This window comes from Bradysia coprophila, assembly GCF_014529535.1.
Source record: "Bradysia coprophila strain Holo2 chromosome X unlocalized genomic scaffold, BU_Bcop_v1 contig_173, whole genome shotgun sequence".
NCBI lineage: Eukaryota > Metazoa > Arthropoda > Insecta > Diptera > Sciaridae > Bradysia > Bradysia coprophila.
In genome coordinates this window covers 4,690,106-4,713,767 of record NW_023503302.1, presented here as the reverse complement: position 1 = coordinate 4,713,767, position 23,662 = coordinate 4,690,106, and the positions used below count along the sequence as shown (strand labels likewise).

The 23,662-nt window shown below is 34.6% G+C and overlaps 1 long non-coding RNA gene across 1 annotated transcript; it reads right to left on the bottom strand.

Annotated features, from left to right (window-relative positions):
- Nucleotides 1–5,357: 5,357 nt before the first annotated feature.
- Nucleotides 5,358–23,282, bottom strand: LOC119068264. Its single transcript, XR_005086114.1, has 3 exons — nucleotides 22,846–23,282; nucleotides 22,381–22,391; nucleotides 5,358–5,367 (listed from the first exon to the last, which is right to left on the bottom strand). It is a non-coding gene; the product is annotated as an uncharacterized LOC119068264 (long non-coding RNA).
- Between the last annotated feature and the right edge of the window lie 380 nt (nucleotides 23,283–23,662).

Here is a 23,662-nt window from a genome sequence, read left to right as displayed (position 1 = left end):
GTGATGCAATCCAAAAGAAAGCTATTCCGAAATTGGAACGGTTCAGATTCGACGATGCAGCATTTAATTTCGGAAGAGGTGACCTTTTGTCAAAGTTCATTGGACGTCATAAGTTCCTGCGAAGTTTGCACATAGATAGGTGCTACGTATTGGACAGAAACGATCTCCCTCATACAATCGGCAACAGTTGCAACGAATTGGCTGAATTGACTTTACGAAACTCGCATAGACAAAAGGTGTCCGTCGATTTTTCCAAACTACAAAATCTGAAATAGTTAAGAATACTACACGTTGGTATTGATCCTGTAGAATTCGATGACCTTTTTACACTTTTTGCCAGCTTTAAAATCGTTAGAAATTGTGAAAGTGTCGCGGGAATTCTCTTCATCAAACATTTTTTCAAGCCTACAAGTACGTTTTCGACCGATTCGAACGGAACTGCAGAATTTGCGTGAACTTCACTTAATAGGTTGTAACAAATCACGTCAACTTCCAAGGATAATTCACTCGATTGAAGAAATTGTATGTCTTTGATTCAACTTGTCGCGCCGAACTTCCCTACATAATCGATCAACTCAAAAATTAAGAAGAATTAGAAATTGGCGACCTGAAATTGAAATCGAGCGATGAAGATTTTGGGGAAAATGTAAAAATTTTTGAAGGGAGACCGAATGTACTGATACTGAAATGTAGAATTTTTAGGTCTTGCAAATATTTGAAAAATTGTGACGAAAACCGAAACGTTAAATTAATAAATTTGTGATGAGAATCGAGACGACGCCGATCGCCGAGTTTTTTTCTATTAAATCAGTCCCACTAAGTAAACATGAAAAGCTCTCGGAAAAGTTTTCTTTGTCTTCGAAGTGTTAGACCGAAATTTCCTCTCTCGATAACTTGATTGTAAGACATGTACAACCTCGTGTGAAACGTATTACCGCAAAATTGATTTAAAAAAATTACGAATTTCCAGAAGTCCACTTTTTGAACTTGATCTAATCGGAAAACATCGGGGTCACCTGAACTGGAATTACCAAAAGCCTGTTTAGACCTGAACCTGATTCTAACAATTTTGACTTTACCAGAAACCTGAAAAGTTATTTGAAAAATTTAGGTTACCTGAAACCACACCTAACAGGTTGGATTGAAATCATGTTCAGGCAGGTGTTCAGGTCAGTTTGTTTTTCTAAAATTCGACCTATTCCGAGCTTTACTTAATACTAATTTCAGCTCGACTCAATATGGTCTTGTGATGGCTTATAGGAGAAGGTAATTAATTAGAGTGAAAGAGATGATTGAATTTCCTCAAAATGACGTTATTTGTAAGCTACCGTATGCATAAGGTGATTTTACAAAATTGTGAACTATAAGGTTCTCTAAGAAACCAACGGCATTCGAGAAACATCCTACTGCTCCTATCATTGACATTCTTCACATAAAAACATATTTGGAGGCTGACCAGAAGATTCACATTTCTTCCATTAAGAGTTAAGCTTTCTTTGTGTGAGTTAAAACACGCAACACATGCAAGTGTACACACATACATGATGGTTGGAGTTGGAAAGTTGGAGAGTTTGTTTGACGTCTAACATGTGAGTGTTAATGCTAGAAGCTGTGCTATGGCTTCAATCATGTTTCTAGCTCACAAAAATGCACTTATATGTTCTATGTTCTACAATATCTACGTTATGTCTACACAATAAACCACAAAAAAAGGTATCTGGAACTCTGTGCGTGTGTATATATTTTGGCCCTTTTTTCCTCAGCTAAATTCTGAACAAATAAATTACTTGAACCCAAACAATTACCCAAAATTATGTGAAATTTCGGCTTATTAACACCAAACAAAGTCGTCATGGAAATGGCCAACGTCTATTCAAACAATGGGTATGCTCATTCTACCTGTTCGAGCCAGATATTACCCATACAATTATATAAATCAGTATACAATGAGCTTTATGTTGGATGTTGAAATCCTTTTTGTTTCCTCAATTTTTTTTTTTCTTTCTTCCTTTTTGTTTTTCGTTTTTAAAGTTGAATATAGATATACAAATAACGAACCATCCTTTTATTGAATGTTTTTCTATTCTGGAAATATTCTCTTATTTTAAGTCAAAGTTTCTTTTTTAACAAACTTAATGTGTAAGAAGCACACAACACAGTCAGCCAATACACAAAGGTATCAATAAGATGTAAAAAGGGTCAATGAAAATATAAAAAAAGGAATAGGAAAAAGTCATCGGTGGACGACAAATACCCAAAATTTGAAAAGTTATCTCTCTTACGCAAATAGACAAACATTATTCTCAAAAATATTCTGTATACAGAATGTGTAACACCTTCGGCACTTGTTCAGCTCATCAGAAAATCGAACAATAATTGAAATGATATCTAGGTAGAAACAAAAACCGGAAAGGACATAAGGTTTGGGGTTATATTGTGTAGTGTAAGCCGCATATCGATTGTACGGATGAAAATATTGTTCGTTTATGCATTTTATGTTGTATTCAGCGTTTTTACAACAAAATGTAGCATTGGTATTGACGAGTTCTCGCCTTATGGTTGTCAATTATGGGACGGAATGGCTCAGTGGGGTTCGATTCGTGAATTTTTCTAGCGATTGTATTGCATTGGTAAGTAACGTCTTATAGTACAGTCAACCTTCATAATTGGGGTAGCTGCAGTGTGTTTGGTGGCTGCAACGATATACTTACACACCCAATGACTAGTATGACGTAACCAACGCACTGTCAAGCACCGAAATTCAATGAAAAATAACCTCAAACACGCCATTCATTGACACAATTGTTATCTTTCCTTCGTCTATTTTCTCGATGTGTCTAGTATTACTGGACCAGTAACATTTATTGTGTTAAATATTTAATTCAATTTAATGTTTTGTAGTCTACATCCAAAATACTGTACCTTTATTCAATGCACCGACAGTATACACTCTTCCATTTGAAAATGTATGATAAAGTTGACGAAGTAAAAGATTCCACATTTCAATCAGCTGAATTAACTGTTAACTTCTGTCAAAGAAGTATTAGATTCGATAATTATATTCGTGCTGTGATTAGAGTCTGTGAAACATTATAAATTTACATCTTTCCACTTTCTCGACTCTAAAGCAGATATGAAAGATGGTGTTTCAGAGATTTCCTCATTACAAAGTCTTCTTTTCGATGAAAAATCAATATTTTAGTCGAAGAAACTATTCATTTATCAGAAAATATGAATAATGAAGCAATGGAGAAGTTTTGTTCAGTGAAATTAAAAATTCAATTTTCGTTTCTTATCACTGACTTATATACCCCTCGAATGATTCGTACGAAATGAATATCAATAATAAATTTGAGGAAATAACTTTGTACACTATAATGATGAGGATCCAGTGTTTGACTCGATATGAATTTGAATCAATTGAGTTGGTTCATGTGAACGACTCTCAGAGATGCATGAGCGTTGAAACTTAGACTTTGTTATTAACATCATCCTAATTCCATCTTTTAGCATGTTTGTTTGCCAGAAAAAGAAATACAAAATCTAGTGTATACCAATATAACAATAGCCCACCAGGAAAAAGACTAACGCTTTTTGGATCAAGGTTCTGAAGAAACAGGTTAAGAACTGAGTTGATCACGAAGGCGTTGACAGCCAAATATCTATTTATATAACATTCCATTATCTTCCATTATCAGCGTTATCTATTTAATTGGGCGTATCCAATCAGTCAAACACCCTTAAAAGAGTAAAAGTGACGCAAGTCCCTGTGCATACTTCCAAAACAACTGATATCGCTGTAGGTGACGCATTCTGCCCTTGTACGCAAAAATTGTCAAAGCAAAAATTAGGCCAAAAAAATTGTAGAAGAAAAATTTTACCAAAACAATTTTGCGTCACAAAGTGGCAGATGATTCGGTTACTTTTCATTTGTACATTCTTTCAGGACGTATTTTTCCCTATTTTAACTATTTTCTTAGCAGTACTTTCCTCAACATCTGCCACTTGTGACGCAAATTTTTTTTGGTAAAATTTTTCTTCTAGAATTTTTTTGGCCTAATTTTTGCTTTGACAATTTTTGCGTACAAGGGCAGAATGCGTCACCTACAGCGATATCAGTTGTTTTGGAAGTATGCACATGGACTTGCGTCACTTTTACTTTTTAAGGGTTTTTGACTGATATCAATTGTTTTGGAAGTATGCACAGGTACTTGCGTCACTTTTTACCCTTTTAAGGGTTTTTGACTGATATCAGTTGTTTTGGAAGTATGCACAGGGACTTGCATCACATTTTACACTTTTAAGGGTTTTTGACTGATATTTTAAAAATTTGAAAAATATTAAATTTAGGAAAAAAGTTTGAGGTGAGCAGAGCTTACCAAAAGCGAACAAATTTGTTCTACCATACACATCCACACACACACACACACTTAAAGGTGTTCTTATATGGGGCTTATATGGCAACTTCGAGGAGCCCTAGCTCCCAAACGAGACCCGTTACCACCATTTTTTTCTGGAATGTCTTAGAATGACGACTAGAATCTACTGCCAAAATTTCAAGATATTCTAAAGAAAACTTTAGGAGATAGGTCACTGGAAACACGGACGGACGAACGGAACCACAAAGTAACGTAGGATTTTTTCGTTTCGATTAAAGTACTGTAAGAGACCAAAATGTATGGAGATAGGGCTTCTTGGAAGATTTATTGCGTGGCCAAATTTTAAATTGCAAGAACGTGTGATAGCTCGTTGAACTCGTACGGACGCCTAGTTTTTTTTAAAGTTAATTTGGAGTTATTTGGATTTGAATTGTAGAACTTCAATATTTGCTGTATATATCAAGTCTATGACAAAAAAAATTGTATGATAACGCGCGCCCATGATTTTAAGACTTGTAAGGTCCTCGATAGCCTGCGCGCGGAAAATGTAGATCATCGGTGATGATATTAATTTATTTATTTTAATTACTAGCCAACGTCTAAAAAAGCTTACTGGCTATACATTACAACGTGCACAAATTCAAAATTGACGTATTTTAGCATAACGCCTGATAACGAACCCGGAGATGAGATTTCGACCCAGTCGACCCGTCGGAGTCTTATCCTTCGTTATGTGATTCACGATTTTGTGCATTAAATGTACACGGTGCAAAACGATTACGGACGGTAATATTTCGGACAGATGAGTTTATTTTTATGTATAACATTGAAAACTCTACAAAACTGCTGAAAGTGCCGATGGGCCAAAAGGTGTCTATCATCGAAAATGTGACCTTGCGAACCTATACTTATCCTGATAGATAATTCTTTATTTTTAGGGCACTTTAAAATATGAGTACGTTTAGCTTGTGTTGTGAGTTTGTAGTGCCTGTCCCACCTGAAACGACTAATTCATCATTTTTGAATGTACTATTTAAGCGTGTCGACGTCACCCACGAAGCCAGTGCTCCGCGATAACCATGAAAATCTCAAGTGATATTCCGTTATTGTCATCAGAAAATAAATTTTCTCTTTTAATCTATTTCAAAAATTCCGGAAAAAGATTGTTGAAATAATTATCAATATTTTTAGATTAGGGGACATTCAAATAAGACGTCCGAGGCGACTAGGGGGAGGAAGAGTCAAAAACGGTCATACCATGTAATAGGTACTGGAAAGACTAGGATTTGCAACGTCAGGTCTAAATTTTCTAAAACTTCTTTTTAGTATAATAATACAAAGAGTCACACGACAAAACTGACTTAGTTAACTAGTATTATGTCAAACATATGAGAATGGTTAAATTAAATTCTACTGAAGAATAACAGTTATTTTAAATAGTTTATACTTATAATTTGCTCTTATAATTATATTTGAGGAGAGTTATGCACTAACCGTCACAAAAAGACATTTCCCAAATAATTTTTTTCAGTTCATGCATATCTCTCCTCATTTATATGGCAACAATAATATTCATCTATATACTAAAGTTTAATTTCCGCTTATTGTTCATAATGCTTTATATCTTGAGTAAGTGCGTTCTTCATATCTAATCGAATAAAATTGATGTGCGTATAAAGTAGGTAAATACTTACGTCTCTCTGAAAGAGAGTAATATCTACATATTTGTAGTCAGTTAATTTATAACTGTTATAAAGTATATACCACAACAAACAAGTATAATTGTAAATAACAAATCTCCGACTGAGTGATTTTATATAGACACTTGAGGTGCAAGCTGGCAACACCATTTAGCAAAGATCTCGAAACATCAAAAATATATGAAAAAATGAGAGTCATGTGATCTTTGCTCATACTCATTTTCTCATAGAAAAGTGACGCCATCTACAGTACAGCTCAAGTGCCAATAAGACGAATTAGTGATGAACGTAATAATACTCACTACACGGAAAATCCCAATATGCGTGTGAGATCTATAAGTGGACTTAGCACCCCCATTTTTTGGCATATAGCTGTGAAATGCATATTGCGAAGACTGTAGTTAAAATAGCTGTGCAACTTATAGTATAGCTGTGAGCCGCATTTCAAATCTATCACGAGAAATAAAAATTTTTTCTTCTAAACTTTCATGAATTTTGCGGTCACCCATCTAAGTACTAACCGCGCCGATTGATGCTTAACCCGAGAATCCGACCGTCACCTATGCTGCTGCTGTGCTAACTTTGCTTGTGCTTTAACACGTTCTTATTTCGAAGCGTTGCTACCACAATATAAATTCTACAGCTGTATTATGCGGCACACAGCCTAATTCAAGTCTGTAGTTTTTATATTTAGCATTTTTAGTTTGGTGAGTTGTCAGTTGTCACTTGGAGAATGGCTTTAGGTTCTGAAAGAAAGTGAATTGAAACTGTGTGAAGAATCGCCAATTCAATTATTATCTGTGAAATGACGATTTTGATTTTTATAGGAGCAATACTTGGCTAATTAATTAATTCGTTTCTAATGTAGTGAAATTTCTGATATTTTCATTCGTCTGTGTTTCTACGGATTTTGACTATTGAAGAGGCGTTACCATTAACCTGATGATGAAACCTCATTATAATCAGCTAAGCTGTTTTAGAACAGTTTTTGGTGCGATTTTTCTTTATCCATTAACATTAATGTCAATTGAGCATCAGCACGGATGACTTGAATGCATGGTCCCATACATTTTCTGATATGCAGCCCACAGCTATATTTTTCATACGTCAAATATGCGTTACACAGCTATGATATAGAGTACACAGCCACAATATGCAAATCCTAGCTATAACATGTGTTGTCGGTGCATAATGTAGCTGTGTGATCCATAATATAGTTGTGTAACTCATATTGCACGTAAATTACCAACATTTTTAGAATATGCGTTCAGTAGCTATATTTTTATAAGTCTTGCAGCTATATTATAAGTTCCACAGCCTTTATCGAAATCCTCGAATTTTCCGTGTAGATGTAAAGTTTGGCAGGCGTGTATGATACATGGTAGTTACGTATTTCGATTGTCAGATTTGAATATTCATGTGTTACGTATTGTGGTGATGTATGTACAGCTGATTGTTTTTATAAAAATAATTTTGACAGACAGGCTTGTATGGAAATCCAACATAATAACGAAAAAAAAATTGAATTTTCATACAAAATTCAGATTTTTAACGGTCAAAAATTATTTTTATAAAAAAATTCAGCTGTACGTGGAATGAGAAGAACTTATGAGTGTAACGGAAGTTCAACGCACATCACGTATGTTAAACGTATGTAGTGGATGTTGGTCTTAAACATTTAATTTGGATCATATTTATGTTTCTTGCCATCAAGTCGTAGCTAATTCCTCGTGCTTTATAAACTTAAATTCAATTATGTTAAACAAGGCATCAGAACAGTCGGAGCTTTTGCTGCGACTTAGCCCCGTACGACCCGTAATCCTATTTCGTCCGTAACCATAATACGTCCGTAGCCGTAATACGCCCGGAACCCTAATACGTCTACGATGCGTCTGTTACCAAAATGCAAGTCAAGTTGGGCATGGTCAAGTTTACGGAAAGTGTTCATTTTTAAAATTGCGCATAGCGCAATTACGAAAGCCCGTACGAAGTACCTCTCAAATAAAACCAACAATTTACGACATTATTTTAGAAACCCAAAATGTTTTGCCAACTTTCCATTGAGTATTCAATTACCTCTCAAATGAAACAAAAACTAGCAAAAAATACTTAGTCCAAGGGCCCAAATTTTTAACTTTTTTCGCCACGTTCTTTTCGGTATTCAATTACCTTCCATAAAAAACTAAATCTAACAAAATCGGATGAGAAGAAATGTCAACCAACACAACTGTACTACAACATTAGAAAGGTCATTGGCTCATGATCCAGAGGTCCCGGTTCAATTCCCGAAGTCAATTTTTAATTTCAAGTATTTGTCATCAATTCCTGCTAAAATGATTAATAGCTACTACAAACTGTTAATATGTTCAGTTAAACTGAAGCAACCAGAATTTCACAAAGATTCCGTAGATCGTGTACAGTGCCTTTGGAAAATTTTATCAACTTACTTTTACCCCATTTTGATGCCTCTTACAAAGACTATAGTTTTAATGGTCACTAAGATACACTTTTTCAGACGAAAAAATCCTCTACTAATTCCGGCGAAATGTTCAAAAAAATCGATTCTGACCACAAGTTTATGAATGTTAGAATCGCTGAATTTAAATGTCTTACAATTTGATCAATTACAATTCAAATTCGTTTCATAAAATTCCATAATGTTGGTGACTTCTTCATACTGTCCAATAAATTTCACCCTCTTCCATTTTCCATTACTTACACACTATTTATACCGTTCCACAAATTCCAATACTGTCGATTCTTTCTACATATTTTCGTACAGATATCAGTGGGACTAAAGCTTGCGCCTCTCCCAACACCACTAATATCATCGACTCCATTCCTTCATGTACAACTCCACATTCTCACTTCATATAATCTAAGTTTTCCAGCACTGTTAGCAATTCCAGAGCCGTTCGATTTCCAGTACCGTTCCATTTCCAGTATCGTTCCATTTACAGTATCGTTCCATTTCCAGTACCGTTCCATTATAGTACCGTTACAAGTGTGTCAATTCCAATTGTGCTACTTCCAATTGTGGCGATTACAATTGTACCAATTCCGGCCTTGCTAATTTCAGTACCGTGTAACTTTAGCTCTACCAAAAACTTCTGCAATTTTCCGCTCTGCCAATTTTCTATTCTGATCACATTACTCCCTGTGCTACAACGCGTCATCTGGGTCCATAACCTCTTGGTTTTACTAGATTTCCAGGAGTAGTGAATACACCAGTAGTGCAGTGCATCTCCCTCGCCATTCAGAGAGCCAATGTTTCTTGTGTTTTGGGCACGATTCCCCAGTCCGCGTGCCTTAATCAGATTTTCTATTTATGAATTTTGTAAACAAAACCCGTATGTTATTGAATGATCTCAAATAAAAAGTTTTCACCAGTAGGATACAAAATATATAGAACTTTAATGTAAAACGTCCTTTCCTTTCTATGTAACACTTACTCATAGATATTCTAATGTGTCCGTTGAAGATAACAAAGGAAACGTCCGTCGTCATGATATAACAAATCAGCAGTAGCGCACACAATCAGAAATAAAGGACATAAAGTTAATTGACAAAATTCAAAATTAATAGTCAGAGAAAATAATTTCCATCTACGAAAAATCAATGAAGGTTCGGCTATTCAACAAAACCAAGGTCAATTGATGAACATCGATAAAGGTCGGGTCCTAAGCAATGCATGGAAACCAATATTACCAAAAATATCAGACATCACACATACACCAAAACCAATAGAACAAATAACATAACGCACACATACAAACATAGTAACCGATACAATACATTAGTTCCCGGAAGAAGATTACTGACTGTAATCGAAAGCTCGGAAAAAATAAATTATCGAAAAATCAAACCACGTATCCAATTATTAAAAAATAAACCTTTCCAACAGAATATTACAATTAGACTGAGACAATGAATTAACTGAATAGAACTAGTGAAGTAGGTTAACTCATTTGAACACGAAATCTGCAAATAACTCGCAGCCTGCATCTAGTCACCACATTGTACGTCGCACGATCGAAAGTACACAGAATCAATTCGTCATGTTCCTGGACGGCGATAGCCTCAACAGGTCCGACAACAACGCTGTGCTCCGTCCATACTAAGAGAGATGTGAGAAGTTCATTCTGCAATTTCTGGCTCAACGAAGGACAAACGCTTGGATCTTGTTCATTCACCCTTTTCACATCGGCAAAATCAATTCACCGATGCTTCGCTCTCAGATAAAATTCAACTCACAGACGACAAGGCGCAACGGTATCATATTTATCAATGAATGTTCAACGCCTCATCCGGTACAATTGATCCTACGTTGCCACACGATCAGTTCCGATATCAAATTATATGCACTTTTCTGAGTAGCTGACTCCGACCTCAGCCAATTTTTAGAACTGTGATATTTTCGTTATATTTTTGTGAAAATTTCTATTTACTTGGTCTACAAATTGACGACTTATAATGGCTATTATTATGACTACCTGTAACACTATGTGATATGTCCACTTGTATTAAGTCGACCTTCAATGACAATAAAATGAAATATTTGGACCGGAAACGATTTCATTTTTCTTTTCAAATTTATGTTGCTGACGTAGTTTGAACATTATCACTTGAGTACGGGAAGCTTTACATACTATTCCAAATGATTATACAAACCTGATAGAGACGTCTCATTATCTGAGTATCGATTATTGTTTTTGAGTAATTTGGTTTGAATCTTTGCATATAAATAGAATCAAGGAACTTACTTTTTCAGTATAACTGATACTACAGTAACAAGTAAGTCGATCTTTACTAATATTAATTTATTGAATGTATCAAGCACACAAGAAATAATATTTTAATATTTAAGTGCGTCAACTCATTGTATTACTTATCACCAACGCTATCATGACACGTGCGCTACCAAACTGTGCAAACTATCCCTCCGGACACTTTGTCAATGACCCCTCGAACTGTCAATCTTATTGGTATTGTGCAGATGCAAATAGTGTACCACATGCAGCAAAATGTCCATTACCATTCAACTTTAATGAAGCTCGTCAATTATGTGATCATCCCTCAAATTTCCAATATTCGCTAACCACACCACTTCCATCATTACCAACGACACCCACAACACAAACGCCAAACATACCTGCGATACCAAACTGCGAAAACTATCCTCCGGGTCACTTCGTCAATGACCCCTCGAGCTGTGATGCTTATTGGTATTGTGCAGATGCAAGTAGCCTGCCGCATGCAGCTAATTGTCCTGCGTCATACAACTTTAATGAAGCTGATCAATTATGTGATCATCCCTCAAATTTCCCATGTTAACGATGCTAATTGTAAGGTACCTTATCTGGTAAAAGGTAGGGAAAGTTTGGTGTAATAGGGAGATTGCGATTTACACTTATGACTCTTGATTTACATAGCAATGTAAAGTTAACGAAAAATTTGTCCTATCCTATCAATAAACATTTTTGAATATTTTTAGACTATTTTTGTGATTTTTGGCCGAATTTAATAGTTACTGACTTCACTCGCAGTTGAGGCTCTCTTAGAAGGTTGAGGCTTAGACTCGTTGGTTTAAATCAACTTCAAACCTTCAAGCTATACTCTTTCCTTTGGCCCGTCAAGTTCACTCACGAACTTGATAATGAACTTTATCAGTACCTGAGCGAACAGCACTGGTTCGCCAGTCGCCACTCGAGTTGCTGAAATTTTAGTATTTTAGAATAGTAGACTTTTGTACCTGAAAATCAAATTTTTTAAACTTTAGTTAATAAGCTTATTGAAGTTTTTTGACGTAATCAAAGTCCAATGTGCCCTGGCGTCTTTTAAAGAAACGTCAAAATTAAATCTTAAAAAACATTAAATTTTGGACGAATAATTTCCTTTGACCTACGCACAAAAAATAGCTTAAAACGTATTTATACAGTGACTAACATTCTAAAACCAGTGAATCTAAAATGCTTAGTTTTTTTCTTCTATAATTTTGATATTTCCCAGCCTCTTAAACGTTAGCCTCCCATTAGTTGAATGCTGCTGTTCTTTTCACTTTGCCCTCGCATTTGAGAAGAAAACCAATAACTAAACCACTGACACTTGACATTATAATAGAGTAGGAAGTTGGAAGTTATTCTCTCTCCTTAATCTATCACTGGGAACTTCACAAACATTGAAAAATTACAGTTACATACAGTGACTGGTTTTAGAATTTTAATAATCGTAAATAGTCTTTACTTCACAGGGAGTGTATTTTTCGAGTTATTAAAGATTTAATTATGATGACACGACAAAAAAGCGTTACACTCGCGGATTTCTTCATATAAAAATACTTGCAGAATACACAAAAAATCAGTAAACCACGAACCATAAAATGTGTCGGTTTTCAAAATTCCGCATGTGTACGTAACTTCAGGAACTAAATAAACACGGTACAAGATCTGATACATCTCGCAATGAGAATGGACTTTTTTACCTGTCGTCTTAAGAAAGACGCACAGGGGTTTAGAGGGTCTACGGATTATCTGTGTAAGAAAAGAAATTTCGTCCATTGATCCACCGTTCACTCACGGTACTAATCAGGTTATCTCAAGAAAATTGTGTTAGCTTGTCGAACCTGTATTGCATACAGGGGAAAAATCAAAAACTTTACGTGCTTTGGCTCTTAAAAATTTTATGTTATAGTTTGTAGAAGGCTTTTCTTTCAATTTGTACAATGCAGCCGTGGAAGGAATAGGTCCGTTTGGAGAAGGTTAAAACCCTTTAATGGGTTTTTGTACCTGTTAATAGTATATTACTTCGAGGTTCCAACTTGTGTCACATTTGTATATGTGGAAGGATGGCAGTGCCAAAGAATACTATACTCTAGATAGAAACTCTTGGTATTTCACAGACGGTGTATATAATCATTGAATCTATTACTTCTTCTGTAACAAAGCATTTTACCAACGAAGTGGCTTCCCTTCAGGTCGGGCTGTAACACCTAACTTATCAAATAACAACTTGGAACCTCGTAGGTACAATGCTTTACGTGATTAGGCAATGTAAATGAAAATGAAACATGCCGTAACACGTAAAGTCAATAAATCATAGGAAGCGATGAAAATAGCCACTTCGTTGGTAAAATACTTTGGATCAAAAGAAGTAATAGATTCAATGATTATACACACCGTCTGTGAAATACCAAGAGTTTCCATCTAGAGTATAGTATTCTTTGGCACTGCCATCCTGCCACATATACAAATGTGACACAGAGCTGTTTGCAAATAGAACTAGAAACAGAATAAACTCTTTTCACTTTTCTAGTACGAGTTAGCATACATTCTTTTTCGATATTTTAGTTTTCAATATTTAGACCGACCCCCATCGGAATTCACATGCTGAGACATTTTCATATATGGAATGTTCTGCATCGCAAAGATAAAATTATTCTTCTAAAAAAGGAAATGCTAGAAATAGACCCTGGTGAATTTCGAACCGACAATCGAAATCGATGTTCGTTATTATTCTTATGAAGCTAATATATCTTCCGGGTGGGAGCAAAAGTTTTCCCAAAGTTAATTTAAAATTGAGTAAAAAGTTGCGACTTCTGTATTTATATGCAGTATATACACCACCACCTCTATATTCGCACAATTGAACGTTGGGCGAAGACAAACAATAATTAGTTTTCAATTAATGAATAAAAAAAAATGTCGAAAATATTCTGAAAATCACTTCCCAGATCTCTAATGAAGTTATAAAACTCGGTTTTTATCTGCTACCCGTCTTCCAAAACACGGTTTCTATGCAAATTTATTCAATTACAAAACATTTTCCCCAGCTTTCAAGTGAAGTGGAACATGAAGATGGACTCGGTTTTAAATTTGTAAACAGAAAACTTTGTTTCGGAAAACCCCAAAATAGTACTATTGCTTTTCGGTTTTGGATGTGCCACACACACATACACAACGTAGATTGGTTGGTTGATTGCTCTGGGTGACGACGATGGTGTGTGCATTTTGCTATATTGGCCATAATGTGTGTTGTGTGATCGGGGAGCGTACAAGAAACCGTAATGGCAACACAGAGACAGGAGGAAGGAAAATAAGATTATGGATTGTTTAAATAGGCAAATTTGTAGGCGAGAACATTAATGGAATTAGGTTATTGTACACGTTTCGTGTGCCATGAACTTAGAAAACATTAATTTTCTGTGTAACCAGAGTGATGGACAGCTTTTAAGCAAAGGATTAAACTATTTCGAACATTTTGAAGACTTTAAATTTAATTAATCAGTTCAGACATGCATTGTTTACACTGTTCGTCTTTTATTGCAGCAGCAGCAGCAGCAGCTCATACAGCACATAAAATATATATCGAAATAAACGTTCGTTTAAGTAAAATTGTGTACTTAAGATTGTAAAATATTGTTGCACGATTTTCAAATTACATATCAACGGATTATTATTGTATTCCTGTATGTGACGGTATAACGTGTAAAGTGTTTCTTTTCCGAGTTAAAACTTTCCCCGGAATTCCATTCAACTTCAAACCGACCCAGCTTAGAATGGATGAATATTTTTGTTATAAAAGGTTTTCCGTCTTCATGAGCTTTTCCGTTGAGTATTCTTTTATTGTAGCAGCGTTCGGAATGGACGTTGTTGTTGCTGTTGCCTAGCGCACGAATCCAATAGCGATGCCAGTTGCTTCCAGATATTCTCTCTTGTTGAAGGAATTTATTTTTTCGATTAATAAGCGGATAAATGTCGACAATCCTCAGCAAATCAGTATACAAACAGGCGTTGCAAAAAATGCATTCTGAAAAATCTTTGTACAAAGGAAAACCTTTTGAAGGATTAAAGAACGAAGAAAATCAGAGTAAGTCCTTTGAGAATGATAAAAATCTCTGATAACTGTGTATGATTAACACTTGGTTGGTCCATTTGCGATCCTTTTCTTTTTGCAGAAACTTTATCTTTTTAAAATCCTTGTTTATAAGAAAAAGTGCTTCGAGTGAAAATAACCCTTCTACTTGAATATTTGAACTACTAATTGTCTACGACTGAGTCATTTTTTACGATCATGACGAGGCAAATCAAAATATAGAATTTTTAGGAAAATCAGATTTGTCGATCAGTAGCTATTGGCGAGAAAGTAGGATGAAACAGCGTGTTTTGCTTGTTTTGCCTTTTTTCACTGGTTTTTCAAGCATATGTTTTTGCTAAAAAATCGTGTGTGATATGTCAAATGAAAGGTATGGACGAGACGAAGCAAAATATTAAATTTATTTGAAAATCGGGTTTGTCCATCAGTAGCTATTGGCGAGAATGCAAGTGAAATAACGTGTTTTGCTTGTTTTGCAGTAGTTTTTCAAGCACATTTCTGGATGTTTAGATTCAAAAATGGTATACGATATGTCAAATATGACAGAATATTTAATTTTTTAGAAAATATACTACATTGTACTTACAACAGTAACTCTTGGTGAGAAATCAAGAAAAACTGCATATTTCCTACTTTTCCTGTTTTCCCGCATCTCCCTCAGGTAGGAGCGGTGATTTGACTAGGGATCTGAACAATCTAGTAGCCGTATATTTTTTTCCGAATAAACTTTTCAATTTATGTCAGTGTTCATTTGAGTTCATTTTCATACAGTGTATTAAATAACCTCCATACAAACAACACACACTCTACGGGGAATAATGGTCGAGATGTGCGTCAAATTCGTCTCACTCTTCTCGGAGGGAGTTTCATATGTTTTTTTTTCGTTTCACCCTGCCAAACAACCGTAGTGGTCCTGACGTACATCTCGATCATTATTCCTCGTAGAGTGTGTGTTGTTTGTATGGAGGTTATTTACAGTGTATTAGGTCCCTTATTTGACGTTTCGAAAATGAACCGCTCCTGCCTGGTTTATTTTACTATGCTTTGGAAAATTTGTGGTATATTGTCCTTATTTTCTAATCTGTCAGTCTACTTTAATGCCAGCAGTGCATTGCTATCACTCGTGCAGTGGCAAGATGTCATCGAATAAATCATTTACGTGTGAAGCTGAGAGTAAAATGATCATACAGTATGTCAGTGAATTTTTGGATCTATTGCAGGTACTCATACATTATACAGCACAAAAACTTGTAATTATTCTACCTACATGCATGGATAAATAATGTACCAAAATCAGACTTTCAAACATGTTGTTACGTCCATTATAGAGCAGACAACTTTTCCAGACAACATATCTATCTATTTGACATAAAATTCAAATATCTTTCCAAAAATTAGTCATCTCTTGTCATACAAACTTTTTCTGCTCGGAAAACTTTATGAATTTCCCTTCGGAACCAATTCTCCTCCTGCTATACTTTCCGAGAGTATATTCACACATAAAAGAATCTAGTTCGAGATCATCAATGGTATCACGTTGTATATGGGTAATCCGCCAAAAAACCCTAAAGGATGAAAGTGTGACGCAAGTCCTTGTTTCTACTTGTTTCTACTACGTACTGCGCCTGTACGCAAAAGTTTTATCAACAAAATATTGACTCAAAAATTTTAGAAAGAAAATTTAAAAAAAATTGCGTCACAAAGTGGCTGATGATTCGGCTTTCTTCGCATAGAATTCCATTCTTTCAGTACATATTTTTCGTATTTTAGCCATTTTCTTAACAGTAGTTTCCTAAACATCTGCCACTGTGACGCAATTTTTTTTAAATTTTCTTTCTAAAATTTTTTGAGTCAATATTTTGTTGATAAAAGTTTGAAATATATAAGTTTGGGGGTCATTGGAGTTAAGAGGGGAGTCAAAAAGTTGCTGTAAATATGCTCCGCCATCCCAAAAAAAAAATTACAACATTTTTGGTAGTGGACTTGCGTCACGCCCGCTTACTAACGTGCGGGCATGATTAGCGGTATGCAATGCAGTAACCGGAGCATCTATTTAGAAACAATTGAACATCATTTTCGTCTTAAGTGACACTCTATGTTCGAGTATGTGTATGTGCGTGTATGTATATGTGTCTGATTACTTTAATTTATTTATTTCCGAAAGTTTTCTCTTGGTATGTGATTTGGGTGTATAATACAGTTATTACCAACATAACAATTGTTACCGTTCAAGTTTGTTTGCTTAATAAACTTTGTCTATATCAATTCGACTGTACACTGTCGTTATTCCAAAATCCACAAAAGTTTAATGTTCCAACACAAAAACATTTAATCAAGTCTTATCAACGAAAAAGGGATTAAGTATAACTATTCGGTTACTTAGGTTTTATGGTATCCTCTCTCTATCGTTTATCCCATGAGCTTAAATTTATTTGTCGTAGAATCACTCGACCCCGGCTTTTTGCTTTGTTCTATTTTATTTCGAACAAAGTGTATGGGTAGTTTTGTTTTGCTAAAATTTTGTTTTGCACCAAGAGCTGTAAATGAAATGGTTTTTAAATGTTGATTTAGTTTATGTATAATAATGCCATACAGTTAGTTATAGACATACAATTATTATCTGAATGGATTTCTCTTGTGCTGATGGCTGATTTTTGGATGAAAATTCTAACACTTAGCAATTGTTTTCAGTTGTATCAACCACTTAAAGTTTCAAATCGTTTGTCACAGTGTGTATGTTGGGTATGTTGTTTTAATGATTCAAATAGATCGGGCCACAGACAGATTAAGTGACATTTCCACTTTAGTTTCGAAGAGAAAAGTCAAGAAAAATCAAGAAAATAAAGATAAATCAAAATAAGGAGTTGCGTCCTTTATTGTCATACTTAACAATATTTGCATCATTCCACCTGAACTAACTGCTCCATTTAATAATTTCATGGTTGCTTGTGCTTTGTATCACAAAATTCAATCTCCATGACACACAATGAAATGCGTTCTGTGCAGCGTTCAGTATATATATTTATAGAGCTACATCATTATCTCACTAGAAACAATGGGTATGTATATATCGAGCAAAAAAAAATATTTAACAGAAAATGTATGACCATACTGTAAATTTTTCCTTTAACACCAAAACAATACATTTTCTGTCAAAATTTTATTTACCAGCATGACTGAGTAAATCCAGGCAGGAGCGATTCATTTCTCGGATGTCAGATAAGGGACCCAATACATTGTATGAAAATGAACTCAAATGACACACTGACACAATTGATTTAATTTTACTTCGCAAAATATAAAGCTACTAGATAATTCCGGTCCTTAGTCAAATCAAGTGCTCCTGCCTGTATTAACTCGGTCGTGTATCGTGGTACTAGGCTTATGGGTAAACATTCTTTCATATTCTCTCAAATTAAAATGCATTTTACATTTTGATCAGTTTGAAGCCTATAATACGCTTATTGTGTATCAAAATTGGGCTTTATAGAGATGTTTGAGGACAAAATACCTGAGAAACCAATCCGAAAACGAATCGCTTCCATTTTGTTTTCTTTAAAAAGTCCAAAAGGAAACCCAGAAAAACCTGACAAATCCTTCAAATTCCTCGAGTTCTAGAACTGAGAGCATGGTATATCATATAAAGTGGTAGAATTTTAGCAACTAACATAATTTCACCTCAATAATCCCAAAACTCCAGAAAGGAACTCAATAAAACCTCAGAAATCATCCAGAATACTTACTTTCTAACATGTAGTAACATAGTTTTGGGAACTGACCTACTACCACCTCAATAGTTCAACAAATCCTGAAGAGAATCGAAAAAAAATCTCAGAAACCCTTCAAAATCCTTAGGTTCTTAGCTGGGAGCATGTTACAGTGTAATTATTAAACTGGGCTCACCTCGAGTTACTTAAATATACATAAAACACAACTTTAAGCCGATAATCATGAATATACGCCTAATTATTTATTCTAAACGAATAATAATTTCGTTGTATTTTTACATGTAGAACATTGGAAAAGCATGTGGTGACTTCACTGTTACTGACATATCTCCAGAACAAGCTCACCGATTCAAACAAATAAAAAACGAAAACGTAGCTCTTTAAATTCTCAATAAACCTTCAGAAGAAAGTATTTGCGAATTTACAGTCTTTCTATCGGTTTCAGAAATTTTCCTTTGAGAAAAAAATATTTTTCGACTTTGACCAATTTTTTCCGCCATTTTGGAGTAATGTAATGTAATGAAAAAAAAATTGCACCAAAAAAAATTTGGACTTTTTTCTATAATTTATCCATTGGAAATACATTGATATCTCTTCTCGCTTACGAATGAAAAATTAAAAAAAAGTGACATAACGGCCGCTCACGGGTAAACGATTGAGCTGCCGCCCCACATCAATTTAGAATCAGGAATCGATACGGAACAACCAACAATCATCGTCAGAACGATTTTGTAAGATGCACGAATTTTTGCCTAAGCAGGTCCACTATGTTGAGAATGTAAAATTGTAAAAGCTCATCAGCGATTGAATCATTTATTAACAGAAGTCGGTCCTTAGGAATGAGCAACGAGATCGCCTGCATTCCCAAATTTACGAGTTCATCCAACATTGACGAAACGCATTGTACATATTAACCTAATATGGAAAAACCATTAGGAATATTCAATGCCGCCTGTTGGTAGAACGACATAAGCAAAACTAGATACTTTTCCTTTACTAGAGGAAACCCATCTGTTAATGTTAAAGACAACTGCACTAGCGGATGTGTTTATGAAACATTCCGATATTTACAGACTTTACGTTCAACCACAAGCATACGAAAAGTATTTAAGAGTTTTACTCAACGATTCAGTTTGGCTCTACAATTTACATTTGACAACTTTCTAAACTTAAATGCATATGTTCTTATGGAGCCCATAAGAATCCATGTAGTTGGTCGCTATAAAAGGCCTTCATCCTCCAGGAACATTGGTCAGTTATTCAATCGAGTTCGTCGATATCGTTACCTTGCAATGTGAAGCAAATTTAAAGAAAATTAAATTGAAAATACTTGTAACTTGATCTGAATTAATATTTTTGGAAAAAATAGTTAGAAGAATTCTAATCGAATTCGATTAACACTTCGAATTCAACAACCAACCAAATAATTCTAAGTTGAAGTTAATAAAGTGAATATCATTTTAATTTCGTTTTTTTTTATTTTACCGTGTGTGTTTTCTTAGAACAAAAAAAGTGTGTTAAAAAAATAATTTATTTAGAGTTGTGTTATTATTCTCCGAACGATTTATTTGCTGAATTAGTCGGTGCGTCCATCCGAGCATTCTTTAATTCCTGAAGGGTCGTCCTGGTCTATAGTTTCCAAAAGCTATAGACAAGCAATAGCTTTACATCGATTGTAGTGCTAAAATTCCAAGGTCACGAACTTAGACTAAATTCAAATTCGTTAATACACCAACTCAAAAGTTGGCGTTATCGTTACAACGATATGTAACAAGCCGCTGGAAAGTCACACGTCTTGGATTGGTATCACCCCAGAATTTTCCAAGGTCCAAGCGATGACGATTCCTTACTACTTGATTTTTCCTTTAGGTTAAAGTCATCACACAATAAACTTGCATTAGATTTCGTATTACTGAACTTAACCCGCAAAGAAAAGGAAATGGTTTTGTTTCCATCTGTTAATAAACATAGAGATAACCCAACCACATTCAGGTGACTCAAAATACCGGTTCGTGTACCTTTGAAGGTGATCTCAAATCGTGCTACTGACACTGATTACAGACGGTTTTCTAAATTTATGTTAAGGTATAAGAAGCATAAGATAGAAGAATTCGTTAAGCCGAAATCCCATCTCTAATCATATTATGAAAACTTTTCACGAATCATTAAACACAATAATCTCTGTATCCCCGTATACATTTCGTAGACTTTTGAATACGTGCTCTCATATAAATTGCCATATGTTAAGTATATGAGAGGGAGCAAAAAAAAAAGAATAGAAAAGGTAGAAAATGTATTGTGTGCGTAATAGGATAAGGATGTCGTGAATCTTATTACATAATTTTGAAAATCATGTCGAAATTGATTTATATTCAGTGTTGTTAATGGGAATGATATATTCAATTTTGAACAATGCGTGAGTGTGTGTGATGCTATGCGTAGAACGTATGGTTGCTTTTAATTAGGTTCAACATTGAATACGAATTTCGAACGATAATAAAAAAAAAATCAAATTTGAAATATATGGAGGATGTAGGAAATATAGTTAACCTCAATAATACCAGCCCTTGAATATTACAATTATTTCACCAGCATAGCTGTTCTATAGAATAGCCATATTTTACATATCATTTTACGCATTAAATTTATTCAACAAAGAGTTGTTGCTAGAACTATCGTGGGGTGTTTTCACTCCACAAGAAATAAGATTCCATACCAGAGAAATCATTGGCTAGGATGAAAGTTTTCGCTTGACTTTGACATGTGGTCAATTTGGTAAGATGCAAAAAAGTTACACAAATGAAGATGGTTCGAAATCGTGTGTTCCATCGCAGATGGAAAAATGAGATTAAACATTTTTAGGTCCATATTTCGGGATTGATTGATTATATTCTTAATGGAAATATAAATGTAATTCCTTCAAGGGAACTGGAACTAAACAATATAATTAGCGTTTACAGATCAGCCGGTTTCAACATTACTATAATAAAACATATATTTTTGAAATTAGGGGATAATATATATTATGCACCTGGAGAGGGATTACGGCGTCAGTACTCTTTTCTCTATTCAATCAAAACTCTTCTGATAGAGAACGATTCACTCTTTCACTGAAAGATGTCGCTGCAACAAAGCCAACACTCCGGAACACTAATCAGTTTTTCAATCGACCCTATTTCGGCTTGACGATAAGGATTTGAAAAAACGTTTTCTGTCATTGCATCATATTCTTTTTTTAAATTTTAATCGCTAAGCCGATATAGAGCCGATTGAAAAACTGATCGCTGTTCCGGAGTCCTAAGATCATGCGCTGAAATCGTTTTGTGACAATTTGAGTTCCAAACAATTTTATTTTTATTTTTTATCGATGGAGAACCTTATTACAAGACACTTTGTTTCGTATAATATACCAAAAAAAGTTAAAACTTTTTTTATAAATCATTTTGAAAGTCACTGAAAGCACGAAAATTCGAATCGAAATACAAATTTTTTTTGTTGTAATAAGGTTCTCCATCGATAATAAATAAATAAAAAAAATTGTTTGGAACTTAATTGTTTGTTTTGACTCAAAGCCTTTGAGTAAAATTCACCTTTGTGGTTAATCATATACCATGGATTCTTTTGAAAAACCACCAACCGAAATCGGACAGCGTTTGAAAGGCCTGAGGAATTTAAAACAGCCCTCAGATAGTCTCTAGTCACCAAATTACTTGCTGTTAGCAGGTCTTCGAATTCAAAGGTCAATAAATAGGAGTTTTGTACACTTATTTTACGGCCGTTAAATGTGTGCGTTCTGGATGTGCCTCACATGCCTACTTTTGAACTAAGGTGTTGAAAGATTAAAATGAAATTCCTCTAGGGCTTAATGAATCGGGGTTAAATGAAAGTAAAGTAAGATCTAGTTCCATATTTCTTTTCTTGCCTTGTTGCACAAAGTCGATGTTTGTAACACTTGTCCTAAGTTTTTCAATTGACAACAGTTTGACATTTTATGACAATGTGAAAAGAACTGGAAAAAATACATTTTTCGTTAACTTTACATTGAAAATCAGCAGTTAATATATATCATTTGAACGAAACATTCAAATTAAATTTTTAAATTTCGTTCAGATTTTGAGTATATTTTGTTCTTGAAAATTTTTTTTCAGTTTCTAATTCAATTTTTACTAAAATGGGGGATTGAAATTTTGACCAATTCGACGCAGAACGTTATTCTAAGCAAAAAATTGATCTACGGTATGCCTCTAAAATGCACAGATTTTTTTATAAAATTAATTTTTTTGACAAAGTACGACCCAAAATCGACCCAATTTTGTCAGCCGTCTAAAATGTGCCGGAGGGCGTTTTCAGTCTCGATGAAAATAAGTATCTGTCAGGTGTTCTGCAGCAAGAACTAAATGGGTATCGACAATTCTGATCAAAAGAATTTCTAAAAACAGTGTAAAATCAAAAAATATAGGGCCGCCATTTTGTAATTTTCTTACGGGTGGCTTTATGTTTCGAAGTTTAGACGAACTTATAAAAAGATCAGTGCGTTTTAGAGACATACCGTAAAACAATTTTTTGTTTAGAATAATGTTTTACGTCTATTAAAAATAACTTGTCAAAACTTCCGTCCCCCATTGCCCCTGCCTAGCTTTTTTGTCAAGGTTTATTAGTCAGTTTGTCTTTGAATGGATGCAGACTAAAAATCAAAATTTAATGGAGCAATTAATTTCCTCATTTTATCTGTAACATATCGAACAAATCGGTACGAATGCATTTTACCACACTAACCTCAAACACCAACTGTATACATAATGGCAATAATTCATAAAATATGGTTATATGAGGTGTATGCCAAGACGATCCAGTTATTTAATGTGTGTATAGTATATGTACGGTACGTATCATATAATCGTCGCTACATTATATACTCTAAGCGTACATAGAATTGTGTGATTAAGTACTTTTCATAAAGGTGGTTGAGAGTATAATGGGATTG